Below are 14627 nucleotides of genomic sequence, written 5' to 3'. Positions count from 1 at the left end.
CACAGCTGCACCAGTACCTCTCTCCCAGCTTACACCTATGGCCATATGGGGGGTGCTACACAACCAACTGTAGGAGCAGGAAAAGGGCCAAGTTTGGCCTACAAACCTGTGTGGTACATGAATTATATACCAGCTTTTTACATGTTGGGCACAAGCTGTATGTGGATACCAGCTGAATTACACAAGCGGACAGTGGTTGCATTACAGCCACATTCAGAATTGGCCTTGAAAGACAGTGAAGAGGGAATCTTTTCTCAACGGGTAGAGTTATGGGCATCACACTGGTCATCCACTTTGCACAGATGGAGATGTAGCATGAAGTGAGACTATTTAAAGATTCCCGAGCTGCAGCCAATGGCCTGGCCACCTACACAGGGGCCTGGAGGGAGACATGTGGTAGTGCTTCCCGGGACTTCCTTGCTTCATTATAACTGTAAACAGATGTGGATAACAACAATAGCTGGGGGAGGGGATGATTGCCAAGGGCTCAGATCCCTGGAGATGAAGGTTTGGGTCAAAATACCAGTAAGTTAGCACAACCTGCCAAGGTGGTGGCTGAAGATGAAGGAAATTTAGAATGGATGGTGGAGGAGGGAGAGGATGAATACCAGTTGTGACCCTGACTGGTTACCCTAACTGTAACAATGAGTCCTGTAGTTCATCCCACTAACCTCTTCTAAGTTTCCCTCAGGAAGAGAGGCTGATGGGAATTGTGGACAAGCTGTTCCCTGAACCTGTGTAGAGAAGTGCAAGGGGTGAACAGTGGACGGTGGTAGCCATGAAAATGGACAGCTCAGATCTCCTGTGGGGCATGCAATAGACTGACAGTCCAGCCAATGATTAGGCACAGTGGAGTATTAAGGTAGGCTCATTCCAGCAAGACACAGGACTCCTCCAATGTGAAACTGGTTTAAGGACACTCCATTGGCCTGGCTAAACCTCTTTTGGAGCTGTGCTGCAGTCCAAGACTCTTCTTACCCAATCCTGCTTCCTTCCCTTCCTCCCTGTACAGATGTCGGACCTGCATCATGGTCTTTGCCTTCTCCAGCTCCCTCCCCCAAGAAATCCCTTCATGTTTTATCTTATCTAGAAGTCTGTTTCTTGGTGAACTTGTTACAGCAGAGGCTGCATTTTAGTTGGGCTCTGTGAGTGGAGAATAGTTCTGTGAACAAGGTGCTTTTGGGTGCATAGAATTTTTATCATTACCCACTCTGCCCCAAATAGGTGTCTTTATTACCTCTTGCCAGGAGTTGAGGAGTGATTGAGTGGAATGTACTCACTATCATCTAAAACACTAAAAATGATGCATGAGGTAAATTTTGAAACTGCATTTTATCAATTCGCTTTATCTACTCAATTTCTACTGAATAGATATGAGAAGTGCCAAAACCTGCACAGTTCCTTACACACACTGTCAGGAGTGCTGGGATTTGGAGACCACTGAGGGGTTCCTGGTTTTGTGGGATTCGGTAGACTTGAATGCCACATTGGTGATTTGGTACCTAACTAGAAAAATAGACAGGCCCCCTTATTGCTGCAGGAGAATGCCAAGTTTCCCACCAGAGCCAACAAGTGAGCAACACCCTCTCATCCTTGCTAAACCAGCCAATGAAGCAAGCGTTGATGGGAGAGCCAGGGCTAGGCAGCATATTTTTAACACTCTCACATATCTCCTTCCTGGGACTGCTCTGTTCACATCTAGAGGGGTCTCCATATATGTGAATTAGTGATAGCAACTTAATTTGGTGTCTCCCTCAAGGGTTTAACACTTTGAGATTTCCAGTGAAATGAAATTTTTAAGAACAGGGGTTCTCCCACCAACTATGACTTGCGAACAGGCATCTACTGTGTACCGGAAACAGTATTAGGTGGGCTGAAGATTTAAAATCAGAGATCTCTGAGTATGCCCCTAGTTGAAAAAAATATAAAAATAAATAAAAAATAAAATCAGGCCTCTCGGCCGGAACCGCCATCTTCCAGTGATTCGCCAAAATGACGAACACAAAGGGAAAGAGGAGAGGCACCCGATATATGTTCTCTAGGCCTTTTAGAAAACATGGAGTTGTTCCTTTGGCCACGTATATGCGAATCTATAAGAAAGGTGATATTGTAGATATCAAGGGAATGGGTACTGTTCAAAAAGGAATGCCCCACAAGTGTTACCACGGCAAAACTGGGAGAGTCTACAACGTTACCCAGCATGCTGTTGGCATTGTAAACAAACAAGTTAAGGGCAAGATTCTTGCCAAGAGAATTAATGTGCGTATTGAGCACATTAAGCACTCTAAGAGCCGAGATAGCTTCCTGAAACGCGTGAAGGAAAATGATCAGAAAAAGAAAGAAGCCAAAGAGAAAGGTACCTGGGTTCAACTGAAGCGCCAGCCTGCTCCACCCAGAGAAGCACACTTTGTGAGAACCAATGGGAAGGAGCCTGAGCTGCTGGAACCTATTCCCTATGAATTCATGGCATAATAGGTGTTAAAAAATAAATAAATAAAAGACCTCTGGGCTGAAAAAATAAAATAAAATAAAATAAAATAAAATCAGAGATTACTTTCAAATATGTTGTCTAATGGCTAATGAGGTAATCCAAAACAACAGAAGGCAGCAGGGCAGAGATTGCCATTTCATTGTACAGAGAGGGAAAAAAGGCTCAAAGGTAAAGTGATTTGCTCAAAATCAAAGTTCAGGTCTTGCTTTCCTCACTTCCTTACTAGCTTGCCCAAGCTTAAAGAGCATATAGTCTTTTGGTTAACTAGTACTCTTGACTACCAAGACAATCCCATCTATTTCATCAACCAAGGAAGATGAGGTCAGGAGATGTCACATTCAAGATTTTTAAAAATCATGACTAGTGATTGTATTGGACGCTGTGATGCACCACCCTGACCTCCCTTCAGGAATGGAAGAGTCACTCCCAGCTACTAGAAGTGCTACTAACAGAAGGCCCTTAGCTGTCAGCCTTTACAGGAATCACCCTGGGAAGACAACAACATTGCCAAGGTCATGATCCTTTACCAGGGCAGCCTGCATCCAATGACTCATTGCCATGGGGGTTTAAAGGCTAGGTCCTCTTACCCCAACTAGGGACAAGCACCAAGGATCACCTTATCCCAGATTCTGAACTCCCCATAAGGTCAGCTGAGGCCTCCACTGAGACTGCATTACAGCTCAACTTCTTCCCTTCTCCTCCAGTTTTTGATCCCAAGAGCAATTCCTAATAAATCTCCTGCATGCTGATCTTCCATTGACTCTTAGATAATTCCAGTAGTCTAAAGAGCAGACACTACATTAGAATATTGGAAGGGGATCACCCAGCTGGTAATGAGGATCCCATCACAGGTGGTAGGTGGCCCAAGGTAGCAGGGCAATAGTTTAAACTTTTACCTGTGGTGGGACACATTGGGATGGTACCATTGGGAATGTTACCATTGGTATGGTATACTGATGGGAAGGAAGGCACTGGCTGGCATGACATATCATGCATTGGAGAAATACAGGCAAAAAAGTAACAATAAGGACAATGAAAATGGGTAGCTATTGCTAATACACAATCAACACTGTGGAAAAAGATAATGGAAAGCTAATAGTGATTAATCATCAATTAAAATCTAAGTGTGAAAGCCAGATGCCCCCTTTCATAGCATTTGAAGAGGCTCTGATCACCTGTGATGAGAGGACAGGAAAAGCCAAGGGTTAGACTGAGGACTTAAGAGCAGTTGAGTTCCAAAGATTAAACTGTCAACCAAGGTAGGTTTGCTATGCCAAGGACAGGGCCCTGCTTGGGAAAGAATGGGACCATTACCCATGGGATGAAGACCTCTGGGTTGATCCACTTTAAAATGTTGAGTCTCTACACTTCCCTGAACTTTCTGATCATGAAGAAGCAGGCCACTCCTGCTGATGAGGGGCTGGCACTCCCCTCTTGCTCAAAGATGATGCGAAAGCCTCTTCCCAGGAAAATAATATATGCCCCCATGGCTGGCCCTCATCTTCCTCCTGGTCACTAGGCCAATAATGAGCCACAACATAATCAAGCAATGCAATAGCAAACAATAAAGACTAAATGCTCCTTCAGTCCAGGCAACCTGGTAGGGAATTGAGAAAAGCAGGACCTGACTTGCAGCCTGCGAGGAAGGAAGGAGACTACAACCCAGGGCCTGGCCAGCACACAGCAGTGGGAGTGAGGAGAGGACACATGGGACTGGATTCTCAGGGTGAGCAAAGAAAGCAAACATAAGGTTGAATAACGAAGAGTTTTTAGTTTTGGGAATGCTCTCCTGGGATCCATAATATAATCTGGCAAAGATCCCAGGAGACGGTGTGAACATGTTACTAGGATGGCTCCTAGAAACACAGAAAAGGCAGTGGGCCATGCTACGTGAAGTAGAAATACAAGAAGTGTTCCTGGCAAATGATGGAGGAAAGGATCAAAAGGATAGAAGGTAGGGTGCTAGATGGATACTATAAAAGGCTGGAAAACCCATCAGAGGATACACCACTTACCAAAGTAATAACATACACCAGCTTTATGAAGAGGTTTAATGGTGGCTGTCTTCTATGGGCCAGGGCTGATGGTAGAGATGCCATTATAGGACTGGACTCATTGATAGCAACTAGGATGAGGATGACAGTACCCTCCCTCCTGCATCTTGTGGTAATGCTTAATTGTCAGAGGGCAGATGGATGTCATTATCACAGTGAGAGGCAAGGTTGGAGGGGTAGCCAGGGGGGCTGAGACACAGAGTTATGGAGACAATTAATAGAACACAGCCCAGCACTTTGGGAGGATCATTTGAGCCCAGGAATTTAAGATCACAGTGAGCTAAGATTGTACCACTGCACTCTTGTCTGGGCAACAGAGTGAGACCTTGTCTCAGGAAAAAAAAAAAAGAAGAAGAAGAAAAAGAAGAAGAAAGAAAAAAGAATACAGGATCTCTAGAAACAAAATAAGTGGGATGCCAACAAGGATATTACTCAAATTGTAAAACCAAAATAAATCAAGGATGGATACTGAGGAGGCTGAGGTCCCTAAGAAAATGTCAAGGTCATGGCCTCTTTCCAGGGCAGCCTTTATCCAATGACTCATTGACACGTGGTTTAAAGCCTAAGCCCTCTTGTTAGCTTAGCTGTGAGACATTTGGGTTGACCCACTTGAAAATGTTGACTATATTTCCCTGAACCTTCTGATTGTGCAGGAGTGGCCCACTCCTGCCAACTGGGGGCTAGTATTGCATGCTTGCTTGAAGATAATGCAGCACCTTCTGAACCTGGACCAGTTTTTAGACCCAAGTAATTGCCTAAAGGAGATGCCAGACTCCCAAATGGAAGGATCCTGGAATGCCATGGCAAATGTACATGGTAGTGTTTCCCTATGTTTCCTCCACAAATGGGCCTACCATCATTTACTTGGGTAACCATACACTAAGGAAAGGGGACCGCATAAAAGGACCCTAGTGGACACAGGGTCCAAGTCCAGCTTAATTTCCAGAGTCCTAAAACAGCACCAAGTCCCCCAGTGGATCATATGGAGTTTAGGTAAAAACTGGAGTCCTAGCCCAAGTCCTGGTCACAGAAATGTCAAGTAGGTCTGCAACCCATACAGTGATCATCTCTCTGATTTTCTGATGTGTAACTGGAAGGACACACTTAGTATTTGGTAGAACCACCACACTGGTACCTTGGCCCATAAGGTAAAAGCTTTCATAGTGGAAAGGCCAACTGAAAACCTGTGAAACTGCCCCCCACTCCTTAGCTTACAAGCAAGCCAAGATAGGAAATGCAAAGCAATATTGCATTCAGGGGAAATGGAAAAATTAGTGCATCCTGAATGAAAGGATGCAGAGATAGTGGTTTCCATCATGTCTTCATTTAATTCATCAGTCTGGCGCCTGGAGAAAATGAGACAAATTCTGGGCAATGAAAGTAGACTACTGCAAATTTAACCAAGTAGTAACCACAGTTGCAGCTGCTGTGTCAGATATGCTATCTTTGGTAGAACAGACCTAGATGGCCTCAGGTATGTGGTATGATCTGATCACTGTATTCTCTCTCTTTCAGAAAAGATTATCAGGAACAGTTTACATTCACTTAGAAGAAACAACAGTGTACATTTATAGTCTTGTCCCATAGCTATATTAACTCTCCTACTCTTCGGAGAGATCTGGTCTGGCTGAAAATCCCACAGAATGTCATACTGATTTTCTACATAGATGATGATTATGCCATCTACATGGACAGCAAGTAGCTAGCACATTAAGGGACTTGTTAAGGTAAGTATACTTTCCAGAGAGTGGGAGATAAACCCTGCAAACAGTTGGGATCTCCCACATCAATAAAATCAGTGATCTGGTGCATGCCAGGAAATCCCCTCCAAAGTTAAGGACAAATTATTGCATTCCACTAAAAAGAAGGAAACACAGTGCCCGTTAGGCCTCTTCAGATTCCAAAGGCAGCATATTTCACACTAGGAAACACTACTCTAACCCATGTACTGAGTTACATGCTTAGAGTGGGATTCAGAGCAGGAAAGGTGAGTCCTGGTGGCAATAGAAGTGGCCCTCCCACTTAGTCCATTACATCACAGCAGGCCCCGGGGTATTCACGGTATCAACAGTGAGAAAAGACATGAAGATTTTCTCGAAAGCCCCAGTGGGAAAATTACACTAGAAAACTCTAAAGTTCACCAGGCATGGTAGTTCACACCTGTAATCCCAACACTTTGAGAGGTTGAGACGGGCGGATCACTTAAGCCCAGAAGTTCCAGACTAGCTTAGGCAACATGGCAAAACTCTGTCTCTACAAAAAATACAAAAATTAGCCAGGCAAGGTGGTGCACTCCTGTAGTCCCAGCTACTTGGGAGGCTGAAGTGGGAGGATGAGGCTGCCATGAAGCCATAATTGAGCCACAGCACTCCAGCCTGGGTGAGAGAGCAAGACCTTGTCTCAAAAACCAACAACAACAACAATAACAAAAACCCCAGAGTTCTGAAGCAAGGCCATACGATCTGCAGCAGAGAAGCATACACCTTTCAAAAATCAGCACCAGGTTGTGGTAGAAATGGAGTGCCCAATAATGGGACACCACATGACCATGCATCTAGAACAACCCATTATGAACTGGGTCCTATAAGGCCCATCAGATTATAAGGTTGGCAGGCCCAAAGCAATGTGCTGAAAGATGGAAGTGGTACATCCAAGAATGAGCACAAGCAGGACCAGACGTTACAAGCAAGCTGCATGAGCAGGTATCACAGACCCCCATGTCATACAACACCATTGCATCAGTACCTGTCCCTGTGCTCTATGATTTCATATGGGGGACAGGGGAAGTATGTTATGGTGAATTGATGAATGGGCCAAGCTTGGTTTTCAGATGGGTCAATTTAAGATATGAGTGCAAATCAGAAAGGGAGTATATTTCCATCTGTCTCAGAGGTGGATTTGAAATAGTGATATGGAAAGAGAAATGACCTGAGGTTAGAATATATATCAATTTGTGGCAGTGTAAAATGGCTTGGCCAGATTGTCAGGGAACAAGAAGGAGAAAGAATGGTATATCAGGGACAAGAAATCTAAGTCTATAACTTATGGGAGTGGACACAAAGTATATAGACAGTTGTGTTGCATGTTCATGCCCACCACAGAGCATCCACCAGGAAGAGGAACTAAGTCTCAGGGTATAGTTCAGCTGACAGCCAGTTGACATCAGTCACCCCAGTGCTGGCACATGGGTACACATGAACAGAGTACTATAATGACAGCAATGTTTGTTACACCTGGGTCCAACAACACAGGGTCCCATTTACTGAGGCTGATCTAGCTGCTGCCACTGCCAGTGACAAAGATCATCTTTGAGTGCAGAATATAGCTTTATCCCTTAAGTAGACGCACTGGCCACTTGGTGGCACAAGCATAGGTGGCAGTACTTGGTGGCAAGTCACATTGGCTACCTTCCACCTAACATAGGTAACAATTCATTTAGACAAAAATGACCCCGCTTACCACCACTTCCACCTGACCCACTAGGAGAATTTCTACTTCCCATTCCCACAATTCTGGGCTCTGTCAGTTAGAGGTACTGATTCCAAAAGCGGGATGCTCACTCTAGGGGATGCAGTGAGAGTCCCACTGAACTGTAAGCTACAGTGGCCGGGGAGGTGGTGAGGTGGGGAACTTTGGACACCCAGGAGATTCACTTGGGCACCTCTTGGTATTGCCTTGTTCTATTTTGGTGGTGAATGCAGAGGTGTGGCAGCCATAGCCGGAGAAGGGCATGGTTGACAGAAGCTCAGACTCCTCAAAGATTGTGGGCATGGCTAGGTCATCCCCCTGGCAAAGATGTTGGCTGAAGGTAAGGGGAGTCTGGATGGGGAAGAGTAGGCGAAGACAATGAGTGTCACTTAAAACCCCAGAACTAGCTGCAGCAGCAAAGGCTGTGGTTCATCCCACTAACCTTCGTCTTTCTTGTTGTTTTTTGTTTGTTTGTTTGTTTGTTTGTTTTTTGAGACAGAGTCTTACTCTGTCGTCCAGGCTGGAGTGCAGTGACGCAATCTCCGCTCACTGTAACCTCTGCCTCCTGGGTTCAAGCGATTCTCCTGCCTTAGCCTCCTGAGTAGCTGGGACTACAGGTGCGTGCCTCTACACCCAGCTAATTTTTTTTATTTTTAATAGAGACAGGATTTCACCATATTGACCAAGCTGGTCTTGAACTCCTGACCTCAGGTTTTCCACCCACCTCTTCCTCCCAAAGTGCTGGGATTACAGGCATGAGCCACCGAGCCAGGGCTTTTGAATGAAATTACTCCTGAAAGATATCAGAATAACTTATCACACATCAGTTTCTTGTGGCATGATCAGTTGATATTCAATCTTGGATGGTGCTGTTACTTAGAAATGAGGGAGAATCATCACTGGGGCACTGGATACTAGATGGAACTCAGCACTTAACAGATTGGGGATAGATGAATAAAAGTGAACTTGCTGGAAATGCATTTAAATGTTACCAGCTTCCACTATTTTGCATTGGAAGACCAGCTCTGTGCCCAAAACAATGCTGTGCCAAATAAAAGTTCCCAGCAAATGATAGTAACCCCAAATTTTGCCTGATAGAAGTACACAATTTGTGATATTATTTTTAAGGAAAAACAACAAGCCCATTATAACAGAGCCACCATATTAACATAACTGATTCTATATTAAATTTAATTTCCTAAGAAGTGTGCAAGATCTTTTTGAGGCCATGTGATTGTTATCTGCTGCTCTTATTTTATTTGCTCCCAATGATCTCCTCTTCAGGGCCCCTAGCTGAATGGGCCTGGATGCTAAAAGCATTACTCAGTGTCTCTGGTCAGGGGGCCTCTCCTAATTCCTGGCATGCTCTGCCTAAGGAAGAAGACACATGCATCACACACACCTCAGTTCCAGGACTCCTAGCTTCCTTCAGCACCTATTCCCATATATGGAGAGAAAAGGGGATGCAATGTAAAGAATTCTGAACCAGAATTAGATCGGCTTTGAAGTCTCAGCCTAACATTTACAAACTGGATTCTCAGGCAAACCACTTTACCTATACTTCCCCTAAAGTACGACTACTACCTGTCTTACCCAGTCATATTCTCTGAGGACCAAGTGAGATAATATATGTGAAAGTACTTTGTAAACTGGGATGCATTCATACTCAGGTAAGTTTTATTTTAATCACCTCTGAGTGTACCTCTCCTTCCCCTCTTCATCTCACCTTTCAAGGCTTACCACCCTCTTTGAGATTTCTCTAATTACTTTATCCCTTAAAGTCCTTTTTCTCCAGCTTCCCTGTGGGTTTCTCCTACATGTCCAATATATTCCACACATTTCTGCACTTTACAAAACATCTTATTCTATTCTCTGTTTCACATATATTAGTCTTCTCTGCAATTTGAATACAGGCGCATTATAAACAAAGACCACGTTATATTCTAAAACTTCTCTTCTTTCACTGGATACATGATAGGTTCCCAATAAATAGGAACTTGACAAGCTGATTCTAAAATATATAAGAAAGGGGCCAGGCACGGTGGCTCACATCTGTAATCCCAGCACTTTAGGGGGCCGAGGCAGGCAGATCACTTGAGGTCAGGAGTTCAAGGCCAGCCTGGCCAACATGGTGAGACCCTTCTCTACTAAAAATACAAAAATTAGCCGGGTATGGTGGCATGCTCCTGTAATCCCAGCTACTTGGAAGGTTGTGGCAGGAGAATCACTGGAACCCGGGAGGCAGAGGTTGCAGTGAGCCAAGATTGCACCACTGCACTCCAGCCTGGGTGACTGAGCAAGATTCTGTCTCAAAAAATAAATTAATAAAATAAAATAAAATATATATGGAAGAGCAAAGGCTAGCCAAGATACTCCTGAAAGATAATAATAACAAGGTGAGGAGACTTGCTCACCAGATACCAAGACTTAGAAAGTTGTAGTAATTAAGGTAATGTTTATTGACACACAAAGTGACCACTGGAAGAGAATAAAGACAATCTGAAGCAGTAGCATGCATATATAGAAATATAAGGTATCTCTGCCTGGCGTGGTGGCTCAGGCCTGTAATCCCAGCACTTTGGGAGGCCAAGACGGGCAGATCACTTGAGTCTGGGAGTTTGAGACCAGCCTGGGCAACCTGGTGAAATCCTGTACCTAGAAAAAATATAAAAATTAGCCAGGTGTGGTGGTGTGTGCCTGTAATCCCAGATACTCGGGAGGCTGAGGTGGGAGGATTGCTTGAGCTCAGGAAGTCAAGGCTGAATTGAGTGATGATCATGCCAGTGCACTTCAGCCTGGGTAACAGAGTCAGACCCTGCCAGAAAAGAAAAGAAGAGAAAGAGAGGGAAAAAAAAGAAAAGAAAAAGAAAAAGAAAAAGAAATGTAAGGTATCTCAAAAATAACATTATGTAGGGGAAAGATGAACTAGAAATGGCACTGAGACAACTGGTTACCTATATGGAAAAAATTAAACTGGATTTCTATCCCAAACCATGTATAAAAATCAATTCCAGATGGACTAAAAATTTAACTGGGAAAGGCACACTTAAATATTTAGAAGAGATTATCTTTATGACTATAGAGTAGAGAAAAATTTCCTAAAAAAGATGGAATAAACACTAACATTAAAAAAAGAAAGAAAGAAGGCTGAACGCAGTGGCACATGCCGGTAGTCCCAAAGCTTTGGGAGGCCAAGGCAGGAGAATTATTTGATCCCAGAAATTCAAGATCAGCCTGGGCAACACAGTGAGGCCCCCAGCTCTACAAAAAAAAAAAAAAAAAAAAAAAAAAAAAAAAAAAAAAAAAAAAAAAAATTTAAATTAGCTAGGCACAGTGAGGCATACCTGTAGACACAGTTACTTGGGAGGCTAAGGTGGGAGGATCGCTTGAGCCCAGAAGGTCAAGGCTGCAGTGAACCATGATTGCACCACTGCACTCCAGTCTGGGTTACAAAGCAAGATCCTGTCTAAAAAAAAATTTAAAGCCTGAAAATTTTTACTACGTTAAAATAAATAACCTCTGCTCATCAAGATATCATAAAGAAAGTGAAAAGGCAAGCCATAAACGGAAAGTATTTTCAACGCATCTAAGTAACAAAGAATTTGTATCCAGGACATATAAACAATAATAAGAAAAAGACTGCTCAACGGCCTTGACAAGATCTTCAGAGGAGAGAGAGTTTTGGAATTTTGAGTCCTGCCAGTTTACAGGGGTTGTCGAGAGGGGCTTGCCACAAATACGGGCCTTCCCCAGATCTAGCCTAACAAAGCCTAAAAGTAATTCTACACAAATTAAAAGCGATCAGTCAGTAATTGAACTGCCTGCTAGAACAAAAATCATCACTCTTTGGAGGAAGAAAATAAAACTTAAGGTCTCTACAATGTATTAAATATCAACACCAATTTCCAGCATGCAATTTAAGACTATTATACATGAAAAAAAAAAAAAAAAAAAAAAAAAACCGAAAAATGCGACCTTGAGATGGCACAGGTATATATGATTTAGCAAACAACTTTAAGCAGCTATAAGTATGATCAGGACTTAAAGAAGCATATGGCATTAATAAGCAAAAGGTAGGGATGATCAGCAGTACAAAGAACATTTATTTTATTTTATTTTTTATTTTTTGAGACAGGTTCTCACTCTGTCACCCAGGCTGGAGGTAGTGCTATGATCATAGCCCACTGCAACCTCAAACTCCTAGGCTCAAGCAATCCTTCCACATCAGTCTCCCTAATAGCTGGGACTACATGCTCATGTCATCATGCCTAGCTAGTTCTTTTTTTTTTTTGAGACAGAGTCTCACTCTGTCGCCCAGGCTGGAGTGGCCGGATCTCAGCTCACTGCAAGCTCCGCCTCCTGGGTTTACGCCATTCTCCTGCCTCAGCCTCCCGAGTAGCTGGGACTACAGGCGCCCGCCACCTCGCCCGGCTAGTTTTTTTGTATTTTTTTAGTAGAGACGGGGTTTCACCGGGTTAGCCAGGATGGTCTCGATCTCCTGACCTGGTGATCCACCCATCTCAGCCTCCCAAAGTGCTGGGATTATAGGCTTGAGCCACTGCACCCAGCCTAGCTAGTTCTTTTTAATTTTTTGTAGACATGTGTCTTGCTATGTTTCCCAGGCTGCTCCCAAACTCCTAGCCTCTAGTGATCCTCCTGCCTCAGCCTCCCAAAGTGCTGGAATTACAAGCATAAGCCACCATGCTCAGCAACCCCCCAAAAAATTTTTAAACATCCAAGTGGAAATTGTAGAATTGAAAAGAACAATAACTGAAATGAAAAATTTACAGTATGGACTTGACAGAAGAAAGGGTTAGCAAATTTGAGACAGGGCAATAAAAAGTATCCAATCTTAAAAAGAGAAAGAACAAAATTCAAGAAAAATTTGAGACCTCCTGGGCAACATAATGAGACTGCATCTCAAAAAAAGAAAGAGAGAGGGAAGGAAGGAAGGACAGAAGGAAGGAAGGAGGGAAGGAAGGAAGGAAGGAAGGAAGGAAGGAAGGAAGGAAGGAAGGAAGGAAGGAAGGAAGGAGGGAAGGAGAAAGTGAACTGGGCCTCAGGAATTTATAAAAATTACCAGTCTCACATACATTAAAAGGAGTCCCAGAAGGAGGATGAAAGTGGAACAGATAGTTATACGAGGAAGGAATGGCCAAAAGTTTTCCAAATTTAAACGTGAAACTTGACTTACAGATAAATAAAGATAGGCCAAATTAAAAAAAAAACCTCACACACACTTGGGCGCACCATTGGTACATCTTTACCTGAAGACAAAGAGAAAAATTTTGAAAGCCCACAGTGAAAAAACAAAGAGAGAGAGAGATTACATACAGGAAACAATGAAATGAATAACAGCTGACTTCTCCTTACAAACAATGAGGGCTATAAGACATTGGAATGATGTATTTCGAGTGCTGAAAGAAAAAAACAAGCTGACATCCCATAATTCTGTATCTAACAAAACAGGGATGAATAAAGACATTTTCAGATAAACAAAAGCCAAGAGAATCTGGCACCAGCAGACCTGCTTTACAAGAAATGCTAAAGGATATTCTTCAGGATAAAGAAAAATAATACCAGATGGAAATCTGGAACTACAGAAAAAAAAAAAAAAAAAATGAAGAGTGCCAGAATTGGTAAATAAGAGGGTAAATTTTAAAAACTTTTTTATCTTCTAATTCCTTTCAATGACAACTGACTGCTTAAAGAAAAAAATAATATTGTAAGGTGGTGTTTATCAAGTATTTAGAAATAAAAGATGTTACTATAATAGCACAACGAATGGGGTGGCAGGTTAATGGAATTGTACCATTTTAAGGTTATTGGATGTGGAGAGTATCAGGTGGCACACCTGAAGTGTGAAGTGGTACAATATTCACTATAAATACTTTGATAGGCTAAGAATGTATAGTATTAGTCCTGGAACAACCATTAAAATAAATAATAGAAAGAATTATAACTGAAAGGGGAGAAAGAAGACAACCAAATGAACAAAGAATGGAATAGATGGGGTTGATACTCATCCAGTAGCACAACTTTGAAATACTGAGTGTGAAAAATCTGCCATATTGTTTAACATGTTTTAAAAATATTTTGAGTTTTATCCCTGGGAACAGAGATTTCACAGAAAAAGAAACATGAACAGTGACTAAATATAGCAAGTGAGTGAATGATTTTTTTTTGAGACAGGGTCTGACTCTGTTGCTCAGAATGTAGTGCAGTGATACAGTGCATCTCAGGAGATCAGTGCAGCCTTGATCTCCCCAGCTCAAGCAAGCCTCCCACCTCAGCCTCCTAGGAGTAGCTGAGACCACAGGCACATGCCACCATGCCCAGCTAATTTTTTAATTTTCTGTAGAGATGGGATCTCACTATGATGTTGCCTAGGCTGGTCTCAAGAAATCCTCTTGCCTCGGCCTCCCAAAGTGCTGAGATTACAGGCTTGAGCCACCACACCCAGCCAGTAAATGAAATTTAATACCATGATAATATGCCAATGGTTTGATATACCGTTTTAAACCCACCAGGTTAGCCAAAATTAAGAGGTCTGATAACACCAAGTGTTAGCAAAGATATGAACCAAAGAGAACTCTTTCATATATCTGGAAGAA

At 42.9% G+C, this 14627-nt stretch overlaps 1 pseudogene across 1 annotated transcript; it reads left to right on the top strand.

Annotated features, from left to right (window-relative positions):
- Window positions 1-1957: 1957 nt before the first annotated feature.
- LOC104672390 lies at window positions 1958-2472 on the top strand (annotated as a pseudogene). The gene has a single exon (XR_749389.2). The product of XR_749389.2 is annotated as a 60S ribosomal protein L21 pseudogene (transcript).
- The last annotated feature ends 12155 nt before the right edge of the window (window positions 2473-14627 follow it).

The sequence above is a fragment of the Rhinopithecus roxellana genome, chromosome 1 (assembly GCF_007565055.1).
Source record: "Rhinopithecus roxellana isolate Shanxi Qingling chromosome 1, ASM756505v1, whole genome shotgun sequence".
Taxonomy (NCBI): domain Eukaryota; kingdom Metazoa; phylum Chordata; class Mammalia; order Primates; family Cercopithecidae; genus Rhinopithecus; species Rhinopithecus roxellana.
This window is presented reverse-complemented; position numbering and strand designations above follow the sequence as displayed.